Consider the following 8,916-nt stretch of genomic DNA (forward strand, 5'->3'; position numbering starts at 1 on the left):
AAAGCATTAGCTAATTGTCAAAATGATGTGATAGAATAAGGAGGAAAATAAAAATACCATTGCAAAGCTTTATCCCTAAAATTTCTAGTAAACAATTTAGCCAAAAGTCTCTAATCATGAGCAAAATCACTACACAAAGTTTAAAATGTATTCACATGAGTCAAGGGATCATCAGATAATGGGCTTGCTACAGCAAATGTGGGCACATTAAACTTGGATTGGGTAATGGAAGCTATTTGTTGTTGTAAGGATGAAACGGTTTGGGCTAGGTTGTTGATTGTTTCTTCAATTGATGGGTTCAAATTGGACATATTTGATTGGGATGGAGGAGTAACATTGTTGTATGTAGGTTGAGGTTGAGAATATGGAGGTGGAACACTATGATATGTAGGTATGGGAGATGATAGGGACACAAATGGAAGACTCACAGAAGGAGGTATGAAATAATTTTGATTAATAGAGTTTCACCCTTGACTAACATGCATAGGATAAATATTTCGTATGGAAGTAGTCATGATAGAAGATGTGAAAGTAGGAAAACTAGGCATAGATGTAGGCATAGGAATAGAATGACTGACTTGACTACGAGATTGGGTGTAACCAATGGCTTCAACACAACTTTTCATAGGCATGATATTAGTGTCAACAATATGAGAAAGGTCACACAACAAATCAACACCAATTTGATCACTTTGAACCATTATTTTAATCCTTATTTCAATCAATAGGATTGTGTCACTTTTCGGGTATTGTTTACTCATCCATTGTTGAAGATTTTTAAATTCATTCTCAATGTTCTCCAATTGATAAATAAAAACCCTAGTTAATGATTCATCAATGTCATGAGAATTATGAAAAGAATGAGGATAAATTTGACATCATTTGTTGGATTAGAGGAACCACCAACATTCTCATGAAATAAGTTATTCAAATTAGGTTCCATTTCCCTAATAGTTAAGCCTTAGGAAGCCTTAATTATACAACTTCTTCTCATGGGAATATTGTAGGTAGGACTAATGGTATTAAAACTCATGCACAAAGAAGAGAAATTTGAATTTGAAATTTGAAAATTATGATTTGTAAAACTGATTGATTAACCAAATAATTAAACAATTCAATTCAAGAATTTGAAAGATATATGCATCTAGATCATAGCATAACATATCATAAAAATAAGGTTTGAAAATACATTTAAAATTATACAACCCACAAGTAAATTTTGGAATTATAAATTGGGGTATTCATAAATTCAACCACTAAATTTATGTTATTCAATTTGAAAATGAGATCTCAAAGGGGAAATTTAAATTTTAAATAGAATGAATGATCAAATCTGGAATAATTAATCCAAATTAGACAACCCACAAACTCAATTATAAAATTTACAATTACGATTTTTATGTATTTAACCTCTAAATTTTTTTAATTTAATTAAAAATCAAACTTGTAAATGTAAATTTGAATTGGAAATGTAGAAACACTTAGATTTGAGAACATAAATTAAAAAATGAAAGTTTAAGATGTCAATTTCACAAAAATATGATGGTGAAATAATCAGGGTTTCACACAATGATGTAGTAAAGCCACTAATATTTTGCTTAGATACCACCACATTAAAGAGGGGTGAACCCAATAGATCTAGCCTCAAATCAACAAGGATAGGGATGAGAATTCTATTGGATTCACTAGATTGGAAATTGATACCCTCTTTTAAGTTGAATTGTGAAAATGCTGAAATTAGGGTAAATGTGTTGGAATTGAAGTAAAAACCCATAAACAGTGAGCTATAGTCATTATATTAAGCCACAAACCTAGATCTGATTAAAATGTGAATTTTTGGATCTATTCCCAAAAGGATCTCCTGAAATGTCAAGACTAGAATGCCTATCACTCTAGTCCTCCACACTTTTCGCTATCTAAAGGGGAACTTGTTCATCACTATAAATAAAGCCAATTATGAGAATCACATCTCCATACCTATTCATGCGCATAGTAGAGAAGGGAAATCGGTTGGGATTAGGGGTTTTCCTTAGGTCAAACCCTGGTTTTGGAATTAACCATGAAATAGAAATGAAATGTAATTGAATTGTTGTAATGGAAATGATTTGCTTTTGAGGGAAATGTTGAATAAATTCTAAAAACATTAATGATAAATCTTTCAATGGATTTTTGTTTATCTCCACAAGGAATTAGGGTTTCATGAAGTCTTTACAAACATAGAACATGAATGTAAAATCCAATGTTTGAATCTTGACCTTACTTCTTCTCCAATGCTTGAAAGAAGATCGATTGCTTGCTCACTTGAATTTGAATGCTTGAATTGATTACATGAATATCTTAGGTGTTTTTTTTTTAAATGAGAGGGGTAGACCTCCTTTTATACATGCTAGCCTAAAAACAAATTAATTTTCTGACATGAGCTAACACGAGATCTAAGTTCCCACCCAAATGATGTTACCATTAAGGGGCCCCCAAAATGGGCCCTGATGTACCTTGGTCTCGACCAATCAGGGATGTAGAAATGGGTAGCAAAAAGTGTGTATGATGAAGAAGATGAACTTATTACATGTTGTGAGTAGAATCAGGGCTTTGATCAGGCCTTAGGACATGAACACTAAGGTGATAGCCCAAATGAGGAAAAAATTGTAAGGGAGTATAATTTAGGATGCTATAGGTACCAAATTTTCATTTTAGTCAAAGATTACCAATTAGGAAGTCAATGATGAGTTCTAGTCACCTTCCAGCTTTAAACAACTAATACCAAGAGCAACTAGTAACATAAGGACCCCCAAAATAGTAGTTCCTTCAACTTCAATATTAGTTTTAAAATGATTATACCCTAATATAAATATAAATATAAATATAGACATATGTTAGTTATACTTTTCTTAAATAACATTAAAATATATAATACACAATATATTTTTTGAAAAGCTAACGTTGATGTTTGTATATATATAAAACATCCTATCTAGACGGCTTTATTTGCCCCCTTAAAACATGATGTCAATTTAGTCCTTTCATCATGTCAATAGGAGCCAAAAAGACTTGCTTGGTCTTTTGGAGCTAGATCCAATCTCTAGACTTAGATTAAACCCCATATATTTTCAACCTTCAATATGTAGGCATTTTCCAAGGTTGGCACACTATTTGACATATTATTATGTAACTACACATTAAGAAAAACTTTTGGGACATTTAGGAAAACTTTTGGGGAATTTATTGAATTACAAGGGTCAAATTCTCCTCCTAGAGGATTCACTTTTAATCCAATACCTTATCACATACAAACATAGTATATTTGTTAAACAACCAAAATGTGACCATTATATCATATGTATATTAGGAGAAAGTAAATAATGTAATTAGTATGACAAGGTGAGTATTAGGGGTTGGGAATAATGTAAAAAAGGGGAGGAGTTTCTATTAGTGACATTCCAAGTCCTCTACATATGCATATGTTGGTCTTTCCGAGGTTGTGAAGTTGTGTTTTTCTACACACCATAGTATTGTTTGTGTCAAAGATTCATAATTGCAATGTGGCTTAATTAATCCCAACTCTAATTTAGTTAGAAAAGGAAACAATCATCACACCAAGGCTATGTAGGTTCAATACAATCCTACCTAGGTTTCCTAAAATAGTTATTCTAGACATGTTTTAGTAATTTCATTGCCCTCCTCAAAAGAATCACTTAGTATCTGTGAAAACCTTACATTAAAAATTAGATTACTACATGTATTATAAATGACATAACTATTATTAAGGACACTCACTATCAAATTTTGTTTGAAATGGGTTTAGTGATTAAGATGTATAAGTGTTTTGAATGAAATAATTATATAGGATAACATATTTGTCTTAATTCATCTAATTTTTTTATATTAATTCTATTGGCATATGCACACTCCAATGAGACATTGTAGGTGATTGAAGGTTTTGTCATTGATGGCAACCTTACAATCCTATGACACCGAGAAGGCATTCCACCGACACTAGCAAGATCAGACTTTACATTGGCACACAGATCACTGTTAGTGAAAGGAAGCATACCGACACAGAGGCCGACAGGATTTTTGTTGTAATATATTTTGTTTATTATTGTAAAATCATTGTAAGTTGACTTGGCAAGTTGTAAAATGACTCTTATATAAGAGAGATCATTGTAGAACATTGTGTGTAAGTAAGAGGAATGCAATTAGGTGAAATAAGGCAGACCTATTATGCGAATTATAGGTTAAGGGTTTATGTAAGAAGCAGAGCAAAAACTGGTACTGGATCTAGCATTATAGATGCTACTTTGAAACAGTACAAGACACTGGATTTATACAATCCATTTAGTAAGTCAATGAGACTTCCCATTTTGTAATTGAGCAGTGAGCTCTAGGCACTTGGCCTTCCTGCATGTGCAGGCCCCTCTTGTAGCAGTAATATTCTCTTATTGGCCAGTAAGTGAATATTGTGGGTCACAAATCCCACCGAGGTTTTTCCCACACCAGGTTTCCTTGTTAAACTACTGTGTTATGGTGTGTTTTTCATGTGGTTGTTTTTATCTCTGTTTATTACATTACTTTCTGTTTACCGGTACACAGTATTAATATGCTCTACATGTTTTAAGTTAAGAAAATCATATTACCAATTAGATACTGATTCACCCCCCCCTCTCAGTATCTATGGGAATCCTAACAAATTCTTTAATGTAACAAGGCTACTAATCAACATTAATTTTGAGTTAAGATATAGGTCTAGGTAATCCCCTTAGTTGATAGAGTAGAGATAATAAGGTGATAAATAAATGCAACAAAAAATCATTACATAAGATATTTGATTATACTAGGGCATGCAGATGGGGTATTGAAAACATAAGTTTTTCATATTTTGAATATACTAGGGCATGCAGATGGGGTATTGAAAACATAAGTTTTTCATATAGAAATGAAATCGTAGATATTTATTAGAGAATGCATGTGATGCCTTTTGTTTATTAAGTGAATCATTTGAGAGTTGTCCTTAGTGAAACCCCTAGTTTTACCAACTTTATGACTCTAAGAAAAAGATCTAAGACAAGAAAGCATTGAATTGACCTAGGCTAATGTCACAAGTATTTTTTAATGTAGACAAGATTCTCTTTTTTAGATTTTTAATCTAGATATGCTTTCCACATTCCAACTTTGTAAGCCTCAATCTTTTCAAATAAATAGGTCCTTAAATACAACAATTAACCTTTCAAATTAACCCAAAATATTAAAAATATATTAACACACAAAATTTCTAATTACAAATATAATCTAATTCCTTTTCTATTTCTTCAATCATTTAGTTTATGATATACTCTCGTCCAAAAATATGCATCCTACAAAAAGACATTTTTCAACAAAGAATCTCATGTACAACTAAAGTTGGATAAAAACAAATCAACTTTTAGAATCTTGACGTATCCCTAAAGTGAGATAAAAACAAATCATGTTTGGGCTTTATAAATGCAAATAAAGTTGATCCGTTTAAATTTGCCTTTTCGAGTAATATATGGTCGTTTTGCATTATGGAGCGTTGAGCACCATACAAAATATAGAGATACGTGTCAACAACCTGGCTCACTTGATTGTATTCCATTTAATAGAGTTTTCATATTCTTATCTTATGGTAATTAAAATAAATTATTTTAAATTAAAATAAAATGTATTTTTATTTGAAATTTTGGTTCATGAAATTTTTAACTAGATATGGATATGAACATTTTAATGATATTGTTTGCAACATTTAATATTTTTAAGTAGCATTGTACAAATAAGACTCGTGATCACACGATTTAATTGTATTCGTTTTATAGAGTTTTTTCATGTTCCTGTCATAATATTGACTAAGTTTAGTTTTAAATTTTTTTAAATTAAATTAGATTTTATTTAGACTTCTCTACACCATTGGTAAGATCTGTAAGAAATCTAATTTCAATCTTTTAAGTTCAATGCGTTCAACTATTTAGTTTAAGAGATCAATGATAGTTTTGAGGAAAAATTTCAGTCCGAAGATCTATAAAAATGTGATTTAGTAAAACATAAAAAAATACCAAATAATTGAAATTTTTATATTTTTATATTTTCCATATTTTCGAACTATCAGCATCGTTTGAGTAATTCTCGATTACTACTTGGACAAAGAACCAATTAAGAAATTCTAATTGCAATATTACTTGTCAAAGGCTAGTATTAGCATGAGAGATGTAGTTGTTAGTATCAATGTTTGAAATAATGTAATTTAGTGAAATTTATTTTGTTTTCCAAAGTAGAAAATTTATATTGCTATTGTTGAATAATTTTGTAATGTGTTTGAATTTAAAAACTAGTAGATCATCAATTGAAGTGCGACCAAGTAAAACATGACCAATAATGTTAATTATTATAAACACTTTTGTATTAGATTACACTTATAAGAGCTATTTGTATCGATGATAGAGCATATATAAGAATTATTATTTGTTATTTTCTATTATAAATTAGGAGATCCTAATGTTTTAAAGTATTATCATTTCCTCGCAAGGAACATTTGCTTGGATCAATACATAGTGTTGGTGTAATACCCTGAGTATATTGCACTTAATAACTTAAGTTATTTAGGGAGTCTTTTATTGGTTGTCATTCTTGTTTCTAGATTATTTCCCTTTCTAGAGATAAGGTTGCTTAGGTGTCTTAGTCCTTGCATGCAGTTGTCTACTACTTTTTTAAATGGTGTATTTAATTCTCCCATGTATAAATATTTGTACATTTTTATACAGTATTAATCAATTCATGACATATTCAACTAACCATTTGAACTTAGTGTTTGTTTAATTGTGAACCCAATATCAATCTTTCATTTAGAAGATCTTGGCCATTTTGAAATGGTATTAGGGCCAAATATGGCTAGATGAAAATTTGATCTTGTTAATTTTGCATGTTTAGTTTTAAAATCATTGTATGTAATTCACTAGTTTCCTATTTATTGTGTGTGGTAATATTACTTGCATGCATAACAATAAAATTTTTATTTGGTTTCAATCTCATTTTGTACATTTGAAGTTGTCTTATGCATAGAGAGCAATATAGTGTGTAGCATAGTGTGAAGTTGCAAAGATCTTAGTGTAAGATGATTATTTTTTCGAAGACTATTTTTCATTTGTCTTTAGAATATTTATTGTGGATGGGAAAAAATTTGAGACAAACAATTGGAGAAAGAGACACTTCATGCAAGTTGATTCCTCTTGACTACTTGACTAGTCAATATGTTCTCTTCCTACGATCATATAGGAGTAGCATGAGGAATTCCTAGTGTGCAATAAGACCATGTAATACACGAGAAGACAACCTTAATCATTTCCTAGCCACAATTTTACAAGGGTGATCAACTATTTAAGGTAAAGGTGGGTAGTTTGCATCTCTAAGCATGTTAATTTACAAGTCAAAATTTGAACTTTAAATCTCTACAAAAGAAATGTAAATTTCTTTGCTCTTTGGTGCAATTTGTTGTTGTGGTGTCTCTCTCTCTCTCTCCTTACAAAATGCTAATATTTCCTTGCCTTGTGTGGTTTTTTGAATGCCTTTATTAAGGTGCTAAAGTAGGAGGTGATCCCTCTACTAAGTATGTATTTTTAGTATAAATCTCTATTTTTTCCACTTGTTGTGGCAATTTTAGAGCTAAGGGATTGTTATCATTTTTGTAAAAATGTAGAGATCTCTATCCATTGCCTTGTCCTTCTTTGCACCCTATTTTCCTTCCCTTTATGTTGATTTTGTAGATTCAAGGAGTTTATTCCACTCATAGGTTACATGGCAAGGCATTTCATATTGGTTATGGTAGCTTAGAAACACTTTTTCTTGAGTGTTTAAATCAACATAGTTTCTTAGCAACAATCTAGCCAAACTTCTATGGAGGGTCTCTATCTATTGCCATGTGAAAGCTTTTTATTGTGTATATGAAACTTTTGGCCATATATTACCCATGAGAAAAGAAAACCTATTCTCATAGATACACATATGCCAATATTTTAAAATGTGTATTGTTTGGTGAGGCCAATCTATCATTGGAGCTTTTCCCTTATTCTTTCATTTGTGCACGCAATTGATTTTTATTTGTCTCAATTATGATTTTTTTGTAAATATACAAATTAGACAATTCTTGTCTATCCACTTAAGGTTAAAGTTCTAATGATCAAAGGGGGATTACTCAAATTTCATACACTCAACTTATAAACTACCACTTTTAAAAGTATTTTTCTTGATGGTATAATAAAGAGGCATGTTTTAGTAAATGAATTGAAATAAAGTTTCAAAAGGGGGTAATATATCAAATTCTAAAATGGGAATAAAAAATCATCTATGTGCCATTACTTTATAATAAGGAAACTACAAGCCATGACATGATGGTATCTTAAAGAACTTCTAATGGATTCATCTATTGTCACATTGTATGGGCTTATTCCAAGTATCCAAGTATATGTTGGAAAAAATCTATATGAAAAATGAGAAATGATCATGTCTTAGGATTAATTGGTTTAAGTGTTGGGAACCACACATAATGGGATCTATCACATGTTAAGTACCCTTTCACTCTCTAGACAACTCCAAGGGAATTGTATGTAGATTTTAGGGTAAGTGCACCAAGATGGTGAACAAAAAAGTGGCCACATGCAAAAAAATAAATTAAATTTTTCATAACCCGTGCGTGTTCTATGAAATTAAAAAACATGCTAGGATTGGTAGCCAAAAATAATAATAATAAAAAAAGTTCCTCAAAATGCATACACTATATTTCCTCACACCCATGGGTTTTGGCCATTTTCAATGCCAAAAACCCATACGAGTTATGCAAAACTAGAACTAGGAACCAAAGAGGAAGTGGGGAGAGAGATAGAGGGAGAGAGAGAGGTAAATAAAGAGAAGGGA

The sequence above is a fragment of the Cryptomeria japonica genome, chromosome 2, assembly GCF_030272615.1.
Source record: "Cryptomeria japonica chromosome 2, Sugi_1.0, whole genome shotgun sequence".
NCBI classification, from domain to species: Eukaryota; Viridiplantae; Streptophyta; class Pinopsida; order Cupressales; family Cupressaceae; genus Cryptomeria; species Cryptomeria japonica.